Source organism: Sus scrofa, chromosome 16 (genome assembly GCF_000003025.6).
Source record: "Sus scrofa isolate TJ Tabasco breed Duroc chromosome 16, Sscrofa11.1, whole genome shotgun sequence".
Lineage (NCBI taxonomy): Eukaryota > Metazoa > Chordata > Mammalia > Artiodactyla > Suidae > Sus > Sus scrofa.
The window spans coordinates 48,212,347-48,235,571 of record NC_010458.4 but is presented as its reverse complement, the minus strand read 5'-3'; the positions used below and the strand labels follow the sequence as shown (position 1 = coordinate 48,235,571).

At 42.5% G+C, this 23,225-nt stretch overlaps 1 long non-coding RNA gene across 1 annotated transcript in view; it reads right to left on the bottom strand.

The window, feature by feature from the left end:
• The window catches only part of LOC110257309, a 176,942-nt gene that overhangs the window by 68,343 nt on the left and 85,374 nt on the right, over positions 1 to 23,225 (bottom strand). The window contains exon 2 of the long non-coding RNA XR_002339760.1: positions 14,075 to 14,211. This is a non-coding gene — a long non-coding RNA (uncharacterized LOC110257309). The remainder of the gene's footprint in view (positions 1 to 14,074; positions 14,212 to 23,225) is intronic.

The window sequence follows — 23,225 nt, the reverse complement described above, 5'->3', positions numbered from 1 at the left end:
AGCCTCCAAAAGCACAGCAAAGGCTATGAAAATGATATGGGGACTGGAACCACCAGGCACAGAGAGTAAGACAGAATTTGCAGTGTAAACCTAATTGACATGACTGCCTGCTAAAACCAAAAGCTCCATGTTCTCTGGAGGATTTTAACAGGACCCAGAGCTTCATGACTTAATATCCAAAGTGTCCTTATCATCTCTAATTGCCCCACATACCAAGAACCAAGAAAGTATGACCCATTCTCAAAGGGAAGAGACAATCAACAGATGCCAACCCTAAGATGACCCAGATGTCGGAATTGTCGGATAGACACCTGAAAGCATTATGTGAGGGAAAACTGAACATTCTTGAAACAAATGGGAATTTCTTAACAAGGACACAGAACCCATAGCAAGAGAACCAAATGGGATTTTAGAATAAGAATACACTATCCAAAATAAAAATTCACTAGCGAGGTTGAAATAATTGGAGTCCATCTTCAAAAAAGTAGAGATGACAGGAAAAAAATATGTCATTAACTTGAGGATAGATAAATAGAAGTTATCTGATCTAAAAAACAGACAGAAACTGTTGAAAAAGTGAACAGAGCCTCAGGACCTCTGGGACAATATAAGAAGGTCGAATGTGTGTGTGATTGGAGCCTAAAAGAAGAGGAGACATTGGTACAGAAAACAAAACTTGAAAAAGTAATTACAAAAAACTCCCCAATTCAGCAAAAGACATAAATTTCCAGATGCTCAGGAGCTCAGGGAACATTAAACAGGATAAATTAAAATAAAACCATCATAATCAAACTGTGAAAACCAAAGGAAATAAAGAAAGCTCGACAGCAGCCAGAGGAAATGACACATTACAAGGAGAATAAAAATGTGATTAACTGTGAATTTCTCACAGCAACCATGGAGGCCAGAAAGAAAAAAGCTGTCAATTCAGAATTCTACAGCTCATGAAAATATCCTCAGGTTTGAAGGTGAAATGACACTCAAGTGAAAGAAAATGAAGAGGCTGCATTGCCAACAGAACCGTGCTAAAATAAATGTTAAAGCTGTGATGGAACATGATGGAAGATAATGTGAGAAAAAGAATGTGTATGTATATATGTGTGTTTGTGTGTGTAGAAGAGAGAGAGGGAGACTCGGTCATTTTGCCGTACAGCAGAAATTGACAGAACACTGTAAATCAACTATAACAGAAAAAATAAAAATCTTCCAAAAAAAAATAAATGTTAAAGAAAGTTCTTCAGGAGTTCCCGTCGCGGCGCAGTGGTTAACGAATCCAACTAGGAACCATGAGGTTGCAGGTTCGATCCCTGCCCTTGGTCAGTGGGTTAACAATCCGTGAGCTGTGGTGTAGGTCGCAGATGCGGCTCAGATCCTGCGTTGCTGTGGCTCTGGCATAGGCCGATGGCTACAGCTCTGATTGGACCCCTAGCCTGGGAACCTCCATATGCCGCGGGAGTGGCCCAAGAAATGGCAAAAAGACAAAAAAAAAAAAAAAAGAAAGTTCTTCAGATAGAAGGGAAATGATCTGAGAGGGAAAATTAGAATTCCAGAAATGAAGGAAGATCATGGAAATGGTAAAAATCTGAGAAAATAAAATAAATTACTTTTCTCCAGTTTTAAAAATATGTATGACTATTGAAAGCAAAGTTATAACATTATTGGGTGGCTAGGGGGCTCTTAATGTATGCAGAAGTAATATATATGACATATATACATAACTAAAACAGAAAAGAAACATATATGGTGGTAAGGTTTCTACATTCTACTGGCAGTGGTCAAATATTAAATGTAAACAGAATGTGGAAAAGAGAGGTATATTTATTAGAATGCCTAGAGAAGCCACCAGAAATAAAACAAGGAGATGTAGCAGTGAGCAGGGTGGCCTGTCCCCTCCCCAAGTCTGACCTCACCACTCCATCCATCTGAGGCTATGGGGAGTGATTGCTCTCCTATAGCTCCCCCAAACCTTCCCTCTGGGGCTCAACAAAAGTCCCCTCCCACAGCCACATTTTCTAATCCCCCCATTAAGAAGGGGACAGAGGCTCAACCCACATCCCATGTCATAAAGCAAGGAAGTGTGAGGAAAGAAAGTCAAGCCCTTCCAGTCCAGTCTTGTGATCCTGCTGATGAGAAAGCCAAGTGCAGAGAAAAGTTAGCACTTGCTCAAGACCCCGCAGCAGGTCCTTATTAGAGCCCTAGAACCAGATCTGCCAATACCACACACCGCTGTGAAAGTGGAGCTCTGGGGCTCCAGCCCCTGCTTCTCTGCCCCACCTACAAGCAGGCTTTTTGTGTCTGGGGCTCTTGTGTCCTCAGGGCTATTGGTAACTGACACATCCATAGCCTCTGTGCCAGGAACTATTCTAAATCTGTCTGTCTATCTGTCTGTCCATCCGTCCGTCCGTCCATCCATCCATCCATCCATCTATCCATCAATCTATCTTCCTCTCTTCCCTTCTTTGTGTCTATCTTTCCTTCTCACATCAATCTTTTCTTCTTTATTACTTTCTATTTTTCCACCCATCTCTCTTTACCTACCTATTTTTTTTTAATTTTTAATTTTTTAGTTTTATTTTTTGTTTTTTTGCTTTTAGGGCCATACCCTTGCCACATGGTGGTTCCCAGGCTAGGGGTCAAATCAGAGCTGTAGCTGCCAGCCTATGCCGCATCTGTGACCTATACCACAGCTTATGGCAACGCTGGATCCTTAACTCACTAAGCAAGGACAGGAATCGAACCCTCATCCTCATGGTTCATTACCGCTGAGCCACAGTGGGAACTCCCCATCTATTTTCTATGCATCTATTTTCCCTTCTTTCCATCCATCTCTCTACCTATCTGCTCACACTAAATCCTCATATTGCTTCAGTTGAGGTAGGCACTACTATTCTCCTTGTTTTACAGATGGAAAAATTAAAGTATTGAGAGGTTAAGAAACTTGCCCAAGAATACACATCTAATAAGTATTTGTTCTGAAATTCAAGCCCAGATCTGACTCAACCACCTGAGTTCCGAACCATCACTGTCCCTCTCTCAAGAAGACCAATCCAGAGCGGAACGCTCTAAAGCATCCCACGGTCCAGAGCAAAATGCGGCCTGACTGCCCCTGACCCATATCCCACACCCTCAGAACATTGCTAACCAGAGGAGATTTGGCTAAAAGGCATATGAAAGGCAGCTTTGAAGGGAAAAAACAAGGAGGTAGGAGCCGGCAAGAGGCCCCAGCAGCCGGGAAGGCACTGTTGCTAGGCAACCTACCTCGCGTCGGGCCTCCGGTCCCCTCAGGACTAGAGTTTCCTCCCAGGCTCCTCTGTTCTTTCTTAACAACGCTCTCCACACCAGCTCCTTCTCCCCTTCCAGCGTGCTGCCCCCTGAATCCCTGCCATCATCCCCAGTCACATGGTGAAGGCAGCTTGGCTCTGCCCCAAGACCCCTGGTGGGGCCAGATAAGGAGCCTCCAGCCATGCGGGAATCCCACCTCCCTTCCTCCCTGGGAAAGTCCAGCCTCCTATGGTTTCCAGGGACTGGGGCTCCAGCCAAGAAGGGGGTTTAGCTGAGCATCCGCAAACCATTTCACAGCTAGGCTGAATCTGCCTGGGGGCAGTGGTTAGCTGCTTGCTGATGGGGTGAAGATAGCTCTCCTTGTCCTGCTTCTCTTTTACCTTCCTCCACGGTGTTTGGCCACCGGTTCTATCCCAGGATCACAGGGTATTGCTGCTAGTGGGGCCTCACACATGTGCCCCTTGGATTCACTGGGAAGTCCCTAAGGAGGCAGATTAATCACGCTGCTCTCTCAACTCCTTGCCTGGTTTCACTGTGATTCACTAAAGGTGAAAGGCTATTTTCACAGCCCAGTAAAAAGGCTAAAAAATGAGATCATCGTGACCCAGCAAAGAAGGGCAGACATCACCCCCCTCCCCCAGGAAAGTCACTGAACGCCATGGGGCTCTCTGAGTGCCTTCTCTGCCATCAAGCCCACGCGTTGGAGTGACTCATGGTCCAGTCTGCTCCTCCGGTGGCATCAAGGAGAGGCCAGTCCTTTCATCACACTGCCACACTGCCTCATTCAGCTCACCACCATTTAGCCACCTTCAGTTCTGAAACACTGAATTATACCACTTTCAGTAAACAGCCTTGCTCGGATGCCTTGTATGGGCTAGATTCTTGACTTTTATAACTTATGTGTGTAGTAGCCAGCAACATGCTAGCAATCACTCTCTATTAAGTTAGTGTCATTAGGAAACTTGCTTTTTTTTCTTTTTTTTTTTTTGGCACAGGAAGCTCTAAGAAGGGGAGCCCAGGAAAACAGCTCCCACCTTAAATGCATCCTGATGGCAAATTGTCCAAATAACACTTTGCAGAGGGAAAGGTGTAAGGCTGAGTCTTAATACCCACCAGGCCTGGAAAGGCCCCAAGAAGGAGAAGCCCATCATTGATTTCTGTTGAAAACTAAAAGCATACTTCGTCTACACTCCAACATCTTCTCCCAGGCCTTGCTTTTGGTTTCAGAGGATGTGAGGTGAGGGTAGAAGACAGGGCCTGATGATGAACCGAGGAAGACTTTTGTCCTTTGGAGGAAAGCAAACTAATTTGTTATGCCAATGGTGGCGAATACCTGTGTGTTTGTGCCTGTGATGGAAGTAGGGGGCGCTATTGAGATGAAAGGTTAGAGAACGTCCCTGCTCAGCATTCAGATGCTGTGGCAAGAATTTTGGGGAAATACAACCTGTCATAAACATTCGCTGTAACTAATATATAATGATTCCTTACAATATTCTAGACTCCAGGCTAAAGTGATTAGTGTGAGTTTTTATTCTAAATCTGACTATAAGCCTATAAATCAGGTCTTAGCATTATCCCATTCCATAGATGAGGAAACTGAGGCGTAGAGAGAGCTTGAAAGTGGCACCACTCCACTCTGAATCCAGAACCACTTGGGCCAATTGCCAAAGCTCACAGCCACTGTGCTCCTGGCCTCTCACACCGAAGGCTAGCCCCGGTTCAGGACTCTTTCCAGTAACGCAGTGGAAAGAGATCAGAACTCCTGGATAGGAGCCAAGATTTTAGCTCCTGCTCTGTGCCTCAGGCTTAGCAGTTCCGTTTATTTCATGCCATGTGCTGTATTAAGCACATTACATGCATTATCTCACAGAGTCCCTAACGTTATTCTGTGAGGGGGTTTCATGATGTCCATTTAACAAGCGAGAGAATTAAGACTGCAAGAGATGAAGTAACCCACCCAAGTTGTATGGAGTGTTAACTACTTGAACTAAAATTAAAATCCATTCTGCCTGACTCCAAGGCCCTTAACCACCTCCATCCAAGACCTGAGTCCCCAGACAAGCCCTTTCACTCTCCGAGCCTTGGACCCTTCACCTGCAAGTGGGGAGGCTGTGATTTCCACAGTCCATTTGTCTTCACCACCTCCACTGGGTGACCCCGGCCACTAGGCACTGAGGCCTCTGGTGTTAAATCCCTTGAAGGCGTGGCTTTTCAGCCTTAGCACTATTGATATTTTGGGCCAGACAATCCTCTGTTTGGGGTGCTATCCTGTGCATTATAGGAATTTTAGGAGCATCTCTTGTCTCTATCCAGGAGATGCCAGTCACATCTCCCTCTGTGAGTTGTAACAACTAAAAATGTCGCCAAGCATTGCCAAATGTCCCCCGTGGGGGCAATCTTGCCCCACTCCCTCCCTACTCCCATTAAGAATCTCTGCACCAAGGTAACATTCCAGTGGCCCAATTCTAAATCGTCACAGAGGTCCTGGGGTCAGCATCCCCCTCCTCGGAGGTCCCCGTCCTCTTACTGGTAACGTCACCAGCTGGGAGGATTGAGAGATCTGGATGGTATAATAAGCCCTCTTTTTCCCTTTTATTGGGCTACTTCTCTGCCTTAGACTTAGACTCTCATCGGGTCAGAAACTGGTGGCATTCAGAGGTCAGCAGAGCACAGAGGCCAGCCCGTTTTCCCTCCCTCCCCCCCTTCCTCTCTCATCCCTCCTGCTACCCCTGACTCTGTTGCTCTCTCCTATTCTCCCCACTCCCCCTGACACCACTTTCTCATCAGGCGTTGGCAGAGCAGGGGAGACGCCGTTGCCAGGAAACTGTTTGCATGCTCGGGCACATGGCTTCCCAGCAGGCCCTTCCTCTGCGTGGAGCCTGAGGCGAGCCAACTACATGTCCCTCAGCACCAGACAGCCGGGCACCAGGGGTCCAAAAGCTAAAAATGGACTGTGCTGGGCTCTGCCTTCAATAGGTACTTGAGCCTGTGGAGGCGCCTGAGTCCTTTACACACACAGCTCTCTCCACCCCTCAGGCTCTGGTCACAGGAGCACTCCTGATGTCCACATGGAGCACCGTAGGGGACATACCTGGAGCAATTTATGGGACACTCCAGGACCTCTTTCCTCCAAAGCACAGAGCACTGGGCGGGGTGGGGTGGGGAGGGGACGCAAGAGGAAAAACTCTCACCAGCAGCCTGAGGACTCTGCCCTCTGCCCCTGGAGTTGAGCCAAGATCTCACTACTTCACAAGGCATCTGGGATGCAAACACAGGTTGGAGGAGTTGGGTTTAGAGCCTGCATCTATGGCAGCTTCTCCCCTTGGGTCCCACACCTACCCTTGTGAGAATGAGACCAATCCTCCTCCTGCATGAGGACCATTGAAAACATCTGATGCGCTATCGTGTCTCAACTCCTCTCTCCCACAGGTTCAATACCCCAATTCCTATGAATACCAATTCTGTGATATGATCTGCAGACACAGCATTAGCCTGGATGTATTTCCTTGCCAGTGCCGCCTCCAAAGAAATATACTCAGAATTAATTCCACACATTTTTTTTGTTTTACCATTTCCCTATTGCTGATTCCAGCAGAACAGCCTATATAATAAATAACCTAGACCCAGTGTATTTTTGCAAGCTTCAGCGCATTCTACGATTTAAGTGTGCTGACATAATTACTTAAGGTTTATGTCATCATTGGGACATTGGGATTTCTCCCCAAGTCCTTAACCAGTAAGATCGTAGTATCTCTCAACAGTGAGTCCATATTTTTATTAACACAGCTGATGATGGCATTGGCTTCCTGTGGCCATGTCACATTAATGACCCGCAGTGAGCTAACAAAAAGCTCTAAGGTGATTTTCACATTAACCCCTATTAATGTGGTCAATGGTCACCACACCAGGTAGGTGCAGTTGATTTTTTTTAACCTAAGGACTGGACTTTACATTTGTCTCCACTGAGTGTTACCTCCACAGCTATGTGTATTTTTGAAATTCGGTTCCAGTATATTCATTCCTATCCACTCCACAGTGAGCGTATTTGAAAATCCAACCTTCTGTCTTCATGCAAGTTGTTAAAAAATATTAACTAGGGTAGCACTGGGTTTTTAAATTATCTCCTAAAGAGATTTGTCCATAAAACAGCAGTCTTGAGCCTGGCTGAATAAGCAGCTATGGATTCTTCTAAGCTCAGTACCTGTGAGCTACGGCTATTTGTTTGTTTGTTTGCCGTACTCATGGTGTATGGAAGTTCTTGGGCCAGGGATCATACCCCAGCCACAGCAGTTGACAATGCCAGATCCTTTACCCGCTGTGCTGTACAGGAACTTCGGTGAGCAATAGTTTAAATCTTTGATACAGGATCACCTTGGAACTTTGCTGAGCTTGCTTGCTGAAACATGGAATGGGAATCCGAGAGTTATATGGTGAGAATTGAGCAGAGGAGGGTGGCCGGGACATCAGAAGGTGGAGTGGAAAAGCAGTGATGGTGCTGTTTGAGAAGGTGGAGTCAAATTGGGCACTGAAGTTAGAGAGACACTGCAAACCAAGGAGACAGGCCAGATCTCAGCCTTGGCATCTGAAGCCAGATGGAGCCTTGTCACCATGGCAACTTGTTTGATGGAACACACAAGAACTGATGTATGAATAGCGTGAAAAAGGGTTGGGAAGCAAGAGAAACCACCTGATTGAGCCAGAGGCTATTCTAAATCATCAGGTTTCTAAATAGGCCTCTTTCAAAAGGTGGGGGGAGACTCCTTCCTTAAAGAAACTTATTGAGCTGATGCTGAGGATATAGGAGCTGATGATATTCCTTGTTTACAGCTCTACCCACCCCAACCCTGTCCCATCTACAGGGCAACATTATTTAAAAAAAAAAAAAAAAAAAAAAAAAAAAAAGGCAAAGCAGAGACATGGACATGACATGTTTCTGCAGGACCCGTGCTGGACCCTGGAAATCATTACTCCTTTTCTAAATTCTGTAAGATTATCTGATTTGTCATCTCTTCTGGGATTTTGCAAGGGATGAACATCTGTGGTTTCTGGGGGGGAAAAAACTTTAGGAAAAACCAGGAGATTTGCTTGCCTCCAGCCATTTGGTACCTCTTTCTCTTAGACTTTAAAGATAACCAATAATAATGGGCTTATAATGCCAGTTTTTGGTGCTATGTGATGTAACTCAACTGGTCTTGAAAGTTACACTCACTTTGCCATTAGGTATTCTTTCCCACCCCTTCTCCTATCTCTGGATGATGTTTTTCCGAGCCATGTTTATTCTGCAAATTTTCAGTTGGGAAGATCCTTCTCTCTGATGGAGGAGGGAAGAAAAACAGGAAATGAGCAGAGCTGCTTGCCTGTCATCTGTCAACATTACATCATCTGCTCCTGGCCTTTATTTCTTCATTGTTTTTTTATCCCTGTGCAGCTTCTTAAAAGCTCTTGTTTTTGCCCTTAGAACTTTCCACGAGCCTCAGCTTGTTCCAGGATCTCACCTTTCTGCACAATTCCTCCAGGTTTGTGCCACTCCTACGAGTTTGTGACTATTTGCCCATTTTGTTTTCAGCAGAATATTATTATACCACTAATATTTTATTTAGCAGCCTCTTCCATCCCTCCCAAGGCAGCTACTCTCTTAGAACCTCTGGCTGTGAGATCTTATCTCCATTTTTCTGGCTTCAGTCTTGAGCCCTTGTAAGCCCAGACTATACGCTAGCAGTGCCGTTCTCAAGGTGCAGAGAACCAAAGAGCATGGCTTACAAAAGAAACTCCAACCCCAAGAGGGTGTGAAATTAAAAAAAAAAAAAAAAAAAAGGAAAATGAGAGTAATAAGCAAAAGTAGAGCACTGGCAAATTCAAATGTCCCTGATCACCTGGGTGTTTATGGAAAGTGCAGATTCTTGGCTTCACCTGGAACTTTCTGGATCTCTAGGGTAGAAACCAAGGCATTCATTTTTAAATGGTTTCATGAGCTGTTTCTCATGTAAACCAAGGTTTGACAGTCACTTTACTGGAGGCCAGAGAAAGGGGAATAAAGTAAGCTTTGATGGCTGAGATGGATTGGAAAATCCGAGCCTACCCATTCCCTTCACTGCCACATTACTCTGAATCAAAATCCTCCTAATTTCAAAGGACTCTAACTGAAGTATCAATGGAGAAAGTTCTAGGGCTCAGTGATAGAACTAGGATTTCATGCTGACATTAGTCATCCTTGCGTTATTTCTCTTCTTAAATTATCCCCATTTATAAACATGCCTCAGAGGTATTGTGGGTTCAGTTGAGACTTCCACAATAAAGCGAGTATTGAAGTAAAAAGAACCCATGAATTTTTTGGTTTCCCGGTGCATGCAAAAGTTATGTTTACACAATATTGCAGTCTATTAAATGTACAATAGCATTATGTCTTAAAAAGGTAAGTGCCTTAATTTAAAAATGGTTTATTGCTGGAGAAAAGACAGTCTCTTCAACAAGTGGTTCTGGGAAATGGACATGTAAAACAATGAGATTAGAACATTCCCTCACACCATATACAAAAATAAACTCAAAGTGGTTTAAAGAACTAACCTAACAGAAACCATAAAACTCCTAGAAAAGAGCATAAGTAAAACACTCTTTGACATAAATTGTAGCAATACTTTCTTGGACCAGTCTCCTAACACAAAAGAAATGAAAGCAAACATAAGCAAATGGGGTCTAACTACTTAAAAGCTTTTGCATAGCAAAGGAAACCACTGACAAAATAAAAAGTCTACCTACAGACTGAGAGAAAATATTTGCTAATGATGCAACCAACAAGGGGTTAACATCCAAAAAAAAAAAAACCCTGCAAAATAATGTGACAACTCAAAATCAAAAAAACAAACAATCCAATCAAAAAATGGGCAGAAGAGCTGACTAGACATTTCTCCAAAGAAGATATATAGATGGCTAAGAAGCATATGAAAATATTGCTAATGGTTAGAGACCTGCAAATCAAAGCCACAATGATGTGTTACCTCACACCTGTCAGAATGGCTATCATCAAAAAATCTATAAATAACAAATGTCAGACATGATGTAGAGAAAAGGAAGCTAGCATACACTTAGTGGGAATGTAAATTGGTGCAGCCACTGTGGAAATCAGTATGAAGGGTTCCCAAAAAACTAAAAATAGAATTCCCACATGATTCAGCAATTCCACTCCTGAGTATATAACCAGAAAAAACAAAAGCACGAATTCAATAAGATAATGCACCCCAATGTTCATAGCAGCACTATTTATAACATCCAAATCATGGAAGCAACCTATATGTCCATTGACAGATGAATGGATAAAGAAGATGTACCTACAGACATAGATAGGTATAAAATAGAATATTACCCAGCCATAATAAAGAACGAAATCCTGGAGTTCCTGTCTTGGCTCAGTGGTTAACGAACCTGACTAGGATCCATGAGGAGGCGGGTTTGATCCCTGACCTCGTTCAGTGGGTTAAGGATCTGGCGTGGCCGTGAGCTGTGGTATAGGTCGCAGACATGGCTCAGATCCTGCGTTGCTGTGGCCGGCAGCCGTAGCTCCGATTAGACCCCTAGCCTGGGAACCTCCATATGCCGCGTGTGCATCCTTAAAAAGAAAAAAAGAGAAAAGAATGAAATTCTGCCACGTGTAGTAACATGGATATACCTAGGGAATATTATGCTTAGTGAAATAAATCAGACAAAGACAAACACTGTATGATATCACTTATATGTGGAATCTAAAAAATAATGCAAATGAATATATACGCAAAACAGATACAGACTCATAGATATTGAAAACAAATTTACAGTTACCAAAGGGGAGAGGAAAGTGGGGAGGAACAAATTAGGGGGCTGGGACTAACAAACACAAACTACCAAAATAAAATAAAGAATAAGGATATACTATGTAGCACAGGGAATTGTACTCATTATCTTGTAATAACCTGTAATGGGGTATAATCTGCAAAAATACTGAATTGCTATACTGTACACATAAAACAAACACAATACTGAAAATCAAATACATTTCAATTTTAAAATTTTACTGCTTAAAAAATACTAATCATTATCTGAGCCTTCAGAGAGTCATAGTAGTAACATCAAAGATCACCAATAACCATAACAAATACATATAATAATAATGAAAAAGTTTGAAATATTGCAAGAATTACCAAAATGTGACACAGAAACACAAAGGGAGCAAATGCTGTTGGAAAAATGATGCAAATGGATTTGCTCAACACAGGTTGTCACAGATCTTCAATTTGTAAAATATGCAGTATCAGCAAAGCACAATAAAGCGAAGTACAACAAAACAAGGTATGCCCATGCTTGGACAAGAACTCGGTGTGCACACACTCTCTGATAAATAAATATCAGGCCTTCAGACAGTGGAAACATGTGAGGTTTGGAGCCTGGTTGACCTGCACTGGAGTACTACGTCTTCCATAGCAGCTAAACGACCTGATTCAAGTTGCTTAACTCTATTTGAAAAATGGGGAATAAAAATACTAATCTTGACTTTTTTAGAAAAACTGGTGACTAAATAATATATTTGTAAAGCATCTACTGCATATTAATTGTTTGACCTACATTCCTTTCTCTTCTTCCCCAAGGAAGATGTCAGATACTAACCATTTTTCCTGTTCCATGGAGAGTCCTTAAGGAAAATTTCACATGCAATTTAGTGAAAATGCTGCCTCTGAAACTGCTGCAAGCAGTCAGAAACTCCAAGACAAGAAAGACTGGATCTGTTCTAAGTGGAGTTCTTATTTAAGGTTTGATTTCAATTAATTATTTATTACCTATTCAAAGTGATTGTTGCTATGCCAACATTTCAGAGTGAGTCTTCCTAATAAGGATTTACAAATTAGAAACCTCTCTGTTTTGCACTATATCTTGGAATTCTCTTCATGAGAAAATGCTTTTGGAATAGGAAGCTGTGGGTCTTTGGAATTCTCCTTCATACAAATTCCTTTCTTTTGAATAATATTTAATCTTTAATAACTACGATGTGGGGTATTCTGGGAGATGACATCTATGATTACAGTTCTACTTGGTTTTTTTGAACTAACAATGCTGACCCATTGACAATCAAAGGTTTTATCTATCCATCTACATACTAGTTATGGGCTACGTAGCATCTAGTTTGACTTGATGGGTCACTGCCCCCAAACTCAAGTTCAAACTCAAACTCAAACTTAGTAGCCCTCTTGATACTTGTTTTCAGATTGCCAGAACTTTTCTGAGATGGAAGCCTTCCTGCATTTAGGGAAACCAAGGAGTTTTGGGGTTTTGGTCACATCTTTTATTTATATAATGACTCCTCTGATGATAAACCCTTAGACTAGAATACAAGAGTGTCCCTTACTGCCAAGCCCTTCAGTATGAGAAACAAGCCCTGGAATGTAACTTTTTGAGCCTCTGTTGCTGGAGGGATGGTTAATGAGGTGATACATAGTTAAGAAAGTGTCAAGATGCTGTCTAAGGGTAGATTTTTTTTTTTAATTCCAAGCAAGAAGTAACATACTCTTCGAAAGTGGATTCTTAAAACGTTATTCTTATTACTAATGCAGAGAACTGGCAGCAAGAGCACCCTGGCAAGTGAGTCATTTCCACTAAGAGTCAGCCATTTTTAGTAACAGTGAATAGTCATTAGTAAGACTCAATATATAAAGCAAGTTGGTGAAGAAAGAAAGAGAGTTCCTGTCGTGACTCAAAGGAAACGAATCTGACTAGGGACCATGGGGTTGCAGGTTCGATCCCTGGCCTTGCACAGTGGGTTGAGGATCCAGCACTGGTGTGGGCTGTGGTGTGGGTCACAGAGGTGGCTTGGATCTGATGTGGCTGTGGTGTGGGCTGGCAGCTGCAGCTCTGATTCGACTCCTAGCCTGGGGACCTCCATATGCTGCGGGTATGGCCCTAAAAAGGGAAAAAGAGAGAGAGAGAGAGAGAGAGAGAGAGAGAAAGAAAGAAAGAAAGAAAAATAGGTAATAGCAGTGACCTGGGGGCCAGTCGCTACTGGGACCCGTGGAAGAGGATGCAGATTGTCCCAGAGAAGAGACTTTCCTCAGCCTCATTTGTTAAGGGTGACTGACTGCTCTGTAGTGGAAAGGAATTGGAGATTGATGTGAAAATCAACTGTATATTCTTTAAAGTTCTTGCAAATAACTATGTAAACCACATTGTATCTGATTTCCATTAATGATCTCAATCATTTTCAGCTACAACTTTATTTTCATGAACGCTTTTGAGTATGCTCAAAATTATACACATGGCTAGTCCAATCCTACTTGCTACAATTAAGGCTTTGATGTCAAGAACAGTAAAGTCTGGGTAATCAGAGTGCTCTCACATTCACCTTCAAACTTCTGTCTTACTGAAGCTCATTTCCCAAGATTCCTGGGTTTTAGAAAATAAAAAGCAGGAGCGCCCAGATGTTGATTTTGGTTAGTTCGCCATTCAAAAAACCTTTTTATTTTTATTTTTTGGCTGCATCTGCAGCATGTGAAAGTTCCAGGGCCAGGGATTGAACCTGCACCCCAGCAGTGACCTGAGCCATAGCAGTGACAATGCCAGCTCCTTCACCCACGGAGCCACCTGGAAACTCCCAAAACCCTTTTCCTTTTAAATCTCTTTTTTGTGACTCAGGAATTTTAAATAGGAAATGCGAAGCAAGAAAGGCACGTTAGTCAAGGACAGGGGTGATGAAAATAGCACTAGGCATTTGGAACTAGCTTCTGTAACAAATAACAAAATACAGAATGATGCCAACACAATGAAGTTTATTTACCTCAGTCCAAAATGGGTTTTCCGTCTCGGCAGAAGTTAGGCTGTCTCCACCACCCAAGTGTCATTCAAGGACTCAGGCTGACAGGGGTTCTGACATCTTCATCGAGCGAAGGTTAAGTCAACATAACCGTCTCCATCCTAAGGGAAAGAGCATGATGTCATAGTTTTGGAAAACGTCTATGGACCAGGCCTTGGAAATAGAACTTTTGACTGTTGTTCTCATTCAGTTGGCTAAAATCTAGTCCCATGGTGTCACCTGACTGCAAGGGAGGCTAGGAAATGTGGTCTTAGCTGTATGCCCAGGAAGATGAGGAAACAGATTAGTCAATAGTTAGCAATCTGACACAGAAGGTGTTTCTCTTTATTTCCGCCCCAACTCTTGACAAATCGAGAATAGGAATGCTTTCTTTTCAGGACCACTGCAGAAAGTCAAGAGATGCCTCTGTTCACTATAAGAATAAGGTAAGAGCTACCGTTCCCTGAACACTTACTGTGCTCTAGAACCTACGCTAAATGAACACATTACCTTATTTAATCCTCACGTCAACCTTGATTTTACAAACAAGGACACCGAAAGAGGCTAAGTCCCCTGACCAAGGTCTCACAAATAGTCAGAGTCAGAGCTGGGATTTGAACACAGGCTGTCTAACTCTGATGGCCGAGCCTTTTACTGCCTCATTATACATCCATCACCACGTTATGGAAGGACCAAAATATAAATCGCAATCTGCTTCAAAGTTAAGCCAGAATTCTTCTATTTTCAACACAAGGAAAAGGAAGGAACGATCTTCAGATTTTGAAAAATTCTCATGCGAATGAACTTGAAATAGAAAATCAGGAAAGCCTTTGGCCAAGTTTAGAAATCCCTCGAACTCCTTTGATTCTGCCACTGAAACCTCACTTGAGCCTTGCTGGTTTATTTTTAGTCCTTACCAGGCACCGTATCCCGGACCAGCGAAACTGGTTTAAACATCCTTATGAGGGTTTTAGACATAAGTGAGTTTTTTTAACTAAGTGGGAAAGAAATGCAGCTAATCTATGAGATAAAACTATCTAAAATAAATTAGTCCAACATTTAAGTAGTAAGAGCACACATCTACAGGAGCCTGTTGGGCTTTGCTGCGGCGAGTTCTCCTGAAAGGCTGAGATCCCCCAGAAACCTCATTTGTCCCTCAAGTCTGTTGACCTTGGCCAGAGCCTGGAAACAAAAGGCCCTGTGATTTACTTAGTACCCTTTCCTAACACTGGCTGCCCCTTGCAAGGACAACTCAGACCCCTAAACTCTGCAAACACTCCTGTAATCTTTGTGGTTTGACCTTGATTGACTGCTTGTATGGAATATAACTCGTTGTTGGTCATGATGGCCAAAATTGGAAGATGGAAGTAGAGATACATGCCATAAATATGAAGAGAGTTGGGTTAGTGAATTCTGCTCACCACAACCTGCAGGTAATAGCTATTGGCACCTGTGAGCACTGGAGCCAGGTACATCCTTGGGTTTACATTCAATATGTCATCACAGACAAAAATAAGGCTCTTTGTCTTCCTACTGGCATCCTTCTCATCTGTTGAGGCTGTTGGGAAAGAACAATCACCTTCCACTTCTGCTGTGAATCTCCCAGGTACAGCCTTTCTAGCTACTTGTGCTAACATGCATCATACCACGAATCATAACCACAAAAAGAGGTGAAGACAAACTTATCCTTTGCTGACTGTGACAAGATCGTCTTTTTTCCCCACATAACTGTTTCCAGAAAAGAAACAGTGAAGTGAAAATATTACTGGAATATGGTAAAACGTTTATAAAGCTGGGTGGTATACAAGGGTGATCATTATATAATTCTATGCAATCATGTCATGATTTTTTTAATATTTTGTACAAAACAGAATATTAAAGGAAAATAATCTAGACCGAGTTTCTTGTTTTTGTTTCCAGCTCTTCTATTCACCAAGGGATCCTGGACCATGAGGAACTGAATCCTGCCAACAACCATGTGAGCTTCATGGAGTGGATTTTTCCACATTCATGATTTCAGATGAGACCTCAGCCCTGATTAACATGTTGACTAGAGCCTCCTGAGAGATCCAAAAACAAAGGCCCCAATTAAGTCTGGCCTGCATTCCTGACCCACAGAAACTGTGAGATAATAAATTGTGTAATTTAAGCCACTAAGTGTACAGTAATATTTTGACAGTGATAGATGACTAGAGATGGCAAGTCTCGTCTCCCTTTAGGTCACCGCTGGTGAATTTAAAGAATAACGCTGCCTCAGTGTCACCCTCAGAGATTCTAATTTCATTGGTCTGAGTTTGTGGCCTGGATTATAGTTTTTGGAAACTCCTTAGAGGATTTTAATGTGCTACAAAATTTGAGAACCATTGCAAAGCTGGTTGTCTTATGTTTCCCTTCTTTTTCAACTGTCACCATTGTGCTGTTCTCAGCCTCTCTCCTAAAAGCACCTCATTCCATCTCACTTCTAACTCTTCAGTCTGCTGGGTATACACAGGTAACAAGTTGAGGAGGGAAGGAGGAGTAGGAAGTCTGGGATGAGGTACCTTTTGGACTCACTAGGGACACATCCTGGCACTGTTTAAGAAGTTGCAAGAAACCATCAATATTCTAGCTTAGAAGTGTAACAAGGCATAGAGTAAAAGCCATCATCAGAGAATATACAGTGAATGCTGGCTCTGTATCATCATCACCCAGTAAATGCTGTGTCTGAAATTTTTTTTGAGAAACTCATGGCCTTGCTCCATCCTTTGATAAATCACCACATAATGACTCTCTCTTCTTCAGTGCCTGTAGTTAAGGGCATGTGTCTATGCATGCCTAGGTGTAATATGTGCAAATATCAACTGTTAAGTTATTTTTGCTGGTTTGGATGACTGCTGGCTGACTTGCTCTGACTGATAAATGTGTTTCTGATTTGTCTTTGCAATTTGTCACAGAGGACGCTGGGCAGAAATCTGCCCAAAGCGACAGGGTATCACATTAATGATTTGGAACCTTGAGGCCCCCAAACCACAAGGGCACAATCATTGACTTGGGGGAGAAAATCCTGCCCTGGCTAGAGGCCAGGGCGACAGCTGACAGAGCTTGCGTGTGTGCAACTGGCTTCCTGCTCCGCTCCATTGCATCACACTCTGCTGACCCCCCGACCACGGAAGGCTAGCCTTACGGCCTGTCTCCAAACAGTGCTACTGACTGTGACTGATCATTGCCTCCTCTCCCCGACCCTGGCTGCTCAACTGTGCTAGAGGTTAGACATTAATTTATGGCTTGTTTACTGTTAAAATTGGCCTATATAAGAAGGAAAGCAATTTTAACAGTACCTGGCTGTGAGAGTTTTTAATCGCTTCTTAACCCTTCTCCTGAAGAAAAGATGCTTGAGGTTAAGGAAGCAGTATACCTCACTCCCCACAGAGCTAAACTGCTCTGTGCCCCACCCAGAGGGCTCCCTCAGAGGCAGGAAAGCATAGTGGATGGGAACATGCACTTTGACGTTAAAAGAATAAGGTTTCCTTGCTCCTCCATTGACCAGCTTCATGAACTTTGAGCATAACAGTTAATCTCTCTAGGCCTCTGCTCTCTCATCTGCTTAGCCCAGTACAAATGCTCAGTGGATAGAAGCTGTTATCATTTTTATTGACACTTTTTTACCCAGAGGTGTGATGGGTCCAGATGCATATTCACAAACTGGGTTATCGACACCCAGATTGGAATCTACTATCTCTATCCCCATCCATTCCCTCAAAGAGGAGGTCAGGCCCCTCAGGAGAGGGGCTTCATTCTTAGCTTCCCGTCCACACATTTCCATTTACAGACGTCAAAATCCCCATCAGTTCCTCACAAGCACCACTTGCATGTGCAAAGCACAGCGTCAGGTGCTGGAGGAGACAAAAACACATAAGATTTGTGAGCTTGGAAGTGGCTCCCTTCCCACTCAGGCGTTCAGATGAGGCCTCAGCTCTGACGACATATTGATCACATGAACCCCAATTTATTCAAGCCTTGATTCCTGACCCACAGAAACTCTGAGGTAATAAATATGTGCTGTTTGGGAGTATAAACTGGGGCAGCCATTATGGAAAACAGAATGGAGGTGTCTCAAAAAACTAAAAAGGGAACTACTGGATGATACAGCAACTTGTATTTTTTAGAAAAAAACCGAAAACTCTAATTCAAAAAGTTAACATGCAGCCCAGTGTTTGTAACATCAATATTTACAATTGCTAAGACATGAAAGCAACTTAAATGTCCATTGACACATGAATGGATAAAGAAGATGTGGTATATAGATGCAGATACAGATAAATATATATAGATATATACAGATATATACATACATACAATGGAATACTACTTAGCCATAGAAAGGAATGAAATTCTGCCATTTGCAACAGCATGGATGGACTTAGAAAGTATTATGCTACATCAAATAAATCAGAAAAAGACAAATACTGCATGATATCACTTAAATGTAAAATCTTTTTTTTTTTCTTTTTGTTTTTTTTTTTTTTTGCCTTTTTCTAGGGCCGCTCCCACGTCATGTGCAGGTTCCCAGGTTAGGGGTCTAATCGGAGCTGTAGTCGCTGGCCTACGCCACAGCCACAGCAACTCGGGATCCGAGCCACGTCTGCGACCTACACCACAGCTCAAGGCAATGCTGGATCCTTAACCCAATGAGCAAGGCCAGGGATCAAACCTGCAACCTCATAGTTCCTAGTCAGATTCATTAGCCACTTTACCACAATGGGAACTCCATGTAAAATCTAAAAAATAAAAGAAATTAGTGAATATAGCAAAAAAGAAAGAGACTCACAGACAAAGAGAACAAACTAAGTGATTACCAGTGGGGAGAGAGAAGGGGGAGGGGCAAAGTAAGAGTATGGGATTGAGATGTACAAACTACTATTTAAAAAAATAAATTAGCTACAGAAGTTCCCGTCACGGCTCAGTGGTTAACGAATCTGACTAGGAACCATGAGGTTGTAGGTTCGATCCCTGGCCTTGCTCAGTGGGTTAAGGATCCGGCATTGCCGTGAGCTGTGGTGTAGGTCGCAGATGAAGCTTGGATCTGGCATTGCTGTGGCTCTGGCATAGGCCGGTGGCTACAGCTCCGATTAGACCCCTAGCCTGGGAACCTCCATATGCCAAGGGAGCAGCCCTAAAAAGAACAAAAAGACAAAAAAAAAAAAAAAAAAAAAAAGCTGCAAGGATATACATAGTACAATGTAGGAATTATAGCCAGTATTTTATAAAAAAAAAAAAAAACCTAATCTTTAAGAATTATGAATCACTGTATTGTACACCTGAAACTTCTGTAATATTGCACATCAACTATACTGCGATTTTTTTAAAAAGAAAAATAAATAAATAAATATGTGTGGTTTAAGCGGCTCTTCTGTGGTAATATTGTTACTAGAGGCACCGACCTTACTAATTTCTAATCTAGTTGGAGAAATAGGACATGCCTATTATATGTTAACCAACAGTAGGAGGTAGCAATTGACAAGTGGTAGAAAAATACCTTTAATTCCCAACGTGATCTATAGTTAAACCACAGGTAGGATTCTCACCATTTAATGATAAGTAATAAACCCTACAATACAGTATTGAGAGCTCAATTATGTATGTTTAATTCAGATGATAATAGCTAAAAAAAAATTTTTTTTAACTTTGTAGCAGGTAGGTATTGTGCTATCTTTAGTCATCCAATAAACAGACAAAAGAAATAGATGTATAAAGTAGGGTTTTAAAATTTATACCTATGAACGTGTTCCTATGTCATACTGTTAGCTTTGGCTTCCCACAATCGAGGAAAGAGTACAGCTTTGATTCGTTTTGACTCATCGACCATTTTCTGAACTAGGAATATGCCTGGGTGGAGTCTGAGCCATGATGCAATGGGGTCTACCTTGAGGAATGATGAAGGAAGAAGTTCTCTAATTCTTAGCAGCTTAGCCCCAGTTTGGGCGAAGCCAAGAGTGAGAATTAGAAAGGTTTTCTGGCCTCCCATAATTCTTTGCTAACTGTATTATGGAAATGATGGTAATTACTTCAAAGTCCCTTGGTGATTCCTGGGTCTTTGGTGCCGTTCCTTGTCAATTCACCTCGGCCAACCAGCTGTCCCACGGACTTGCCTTTTGTACCAAACCTTTAATGAAACTGGCATTTGTGTCAATAAACTTTAAGCCCATCTTGCTGAGATAATTATCTGGGTCACTCAAATTTCAGCTACTTCAAATAATTATAGCCTTTTAGCCCTGAATATAAGGTGATGATTAAAGGAGAAGGAATCAGGGGTCCCCATGCTGAAGTCAATTAGATGAAAATGCTGGCAGTTCTCAGCTCAGGCGTCCGATTTGATGCACAAGCCTCTGGGCTATATCTGGACCTCTTAAAGAGTAAGTCACTCATAAAACACACATTTGTTTGGCTGAACCATGATCTAATTTGCGGATACAACAGTTTCACCATATTAGCGGTTAGGGGAAAAGCTCTTTCATGAACACCATCATAGAGAGGCTTTGGGTATAATGGCACCGAGCATCAACCACCAGAATACAAACCCACTTTCCCAAAGAAGAACAAAGATCAATGCAAAAATCACCACATTATTTTAAGAAGTAGCCACATCCACAGACTTAGTGCCAATTGCATATAAACTTAGTATCCAGATCCACCAATCTTTGAGATTCACTAGATTTCTTTTCCATGGCTTGGAAACGTCAAGGGGCCAACTTTTAGCCATTCCATGTATTTGTCCCTATATTCTCAAGGTAACAAAATCCAAATTACAAAAAGAACTCATTTTCTCATTTTGGTCAAAAGCTTGAAATGTGCAAAAGAAAAAAAAAAATGCTTTGGAGGCCAGGAAATCATGACACTTAAATCCCTTTCCTTCTGTGGATGAGAAACACAAAGCCCTTTATTAATCACCCCCGCCCCCACTTCTATCTCCACCTGTCAACATTTAAACCTGGAGACTAATGGTAGACAGGCTTCTCCTGCGGATCGTAATTGCCTTTCCAACAGAGAAGCTATCTCCAGAGCAACCAGGACACGAGCTATGAATTCAAGCTGCGGCTCTCTATGTAAATTGCTCGCAGTGAAATTGAAATTTCCCAAAAGAAAGCCACACTGAGGCAGTCTATTAAATGCATTCCTATCTGAGACACAGGGATGAATTCTAGCAGCTAGGAAATTGTCCACTCTCCATACATTGTACATAGAGATAAGAGCCAAGCGCTTTATAATCGAACCTTAAATTTAAAAAGAAATCCTGTCATTATTCATAACATAATTCAATAACCGCTGTCCATTATTTAAAGCCACCCGACTGTCCACAGCTGCTCATGTTAGTCCCCAAACGAAATAATGGTATTTTATACACCATCATCTTACATTAGCTTTTTTTTTTTTTTTTTTTTTCCCATATTCGCTTTGTCACACTTTGGTGCGTTGTATTTTTGGTCTTTGGCCTGCCTTGACGATTCAGTATAAATGTTCCCATAAATTTTCCTGTTTTGTTTTGTTTGCTTAATGGTTTTTGCCATAAACGTTCCTCCTCCCGAGACAGAATCTAGGGTCAGATAATGTTCTGTTGCCCATGATTGCCGTTCAGTCAATAAATGATTGGCTGAAACAGCCCTGCCAGAGGAGGAGATATGTGAACCCTCGGGGGCACACAATTTGGAGAGCACTTGACACAGGTTTCCAGATCACTGAGCCCCTCTCACTTCATTTGGCCCACGTCTACCTCCATCAGCCATCACCAGCCCTTTTCCTCTTGGGTCCACCTTACTTCCCCCACCTCCGTGTCCCCTACACACTTGATACAGTTAGGCGCCCTCAAACTCTGTTTCTGCAAATCAGGGACAGGCAAATAAACCTAAGAGACTCGCTCTGTCACAGTGTCCCCCAGTTCTCTCCTCCTCTATTGCAAGACAACCCCTGACATGTCGCTGGGCACACGGCTGCCTGGAATGCATTTAGGGATGATATAAGACCAGTTCGAGCCAATGGCACATAAACAGAAGTTTCTTTTTGGCAACGTTCGGGAAATTCTGTTCAAATGGGACTGGCCTGGGCCCTTTGTCCCCTTTCTTCTTTGTTCTTTTCTCCATCCTGCTACCTGGTAGATATGGCTAGAGTTCCAGCCACCATATTGGTGCAAGAAGTCAAGAGCCATCCCCTACGGCAGAGAACTCTATGGAACAGAGCCACCATGCCAGCCATGGACTGTCTACCTCCAAACCTTAATGTGCAAGAGAAACACACTTTTGTCTTGTTTAAGCCACAATTACTTGGTGTGCCTGTAACTCGCAATGAAATGTGATCTTAACTCCATAGGCACTCTCTGATTTTCATGAGCACCAGAGGCTGATTTTGTTTGTATCTATGCTCAGATCATGAATCTTTTAAGCACCTGCTAAGATCATATGCTTGACAAATATTTGACAAACTCATTAAAAGACTAACCCTGTTAGTAAAGAAAAAGCTCATTTAATTCACTCTTTTAATGCCAAAAAAATCAGAATTTTAACAAACAGAGAAAAAAAACATGTCTTACTTTTTATAAGCTGCTTGTTATGGAATTCTCAAATCTAGGCTCCCAGGTCCATCACCAACTGTGTGATTTCACTCTCTGGGACTCCCTTTGCTCATCTGTAAAATGGGCTCCTTGTTCTCAGGGAGCTGGGAAGTGGAGAGGGAGCAGGGCAAAAAGAAAGCCTAGTGGGTGAGCCTCTGGCCCTGCAGCCCTTGCTTCATCCCAAGCAGTTCTACCTTTTAAAATCCCCAGAAGAATTTGTTTTATAAGGAAATGAAAATCTTAAAAATCACTGGACCAGATAATCTGTAAGAAGCCTTCCAGTTCTGACATTTGATGATTAGAAAGACTCCCACATGGCCAGAATGAGGCAGGTGGTAGCACTGCTGTGAGCTGAGTCAAATCGGGAGTGGCATTGTCCTGGACATGTTGCCAGAGGCAAACCCCAGGCTGTGGAAGGGATGGGAAGATGCCAGATCTGCAAGGAGTCTACAGAACTGGGCTGTTTTTTCTGTTCCCCTCCAGTTAGGCATTAAACACAGGGACAAGTACATATTAAAGGATAGACACTTGCTTAATAGAGGCATATTAAAGGCT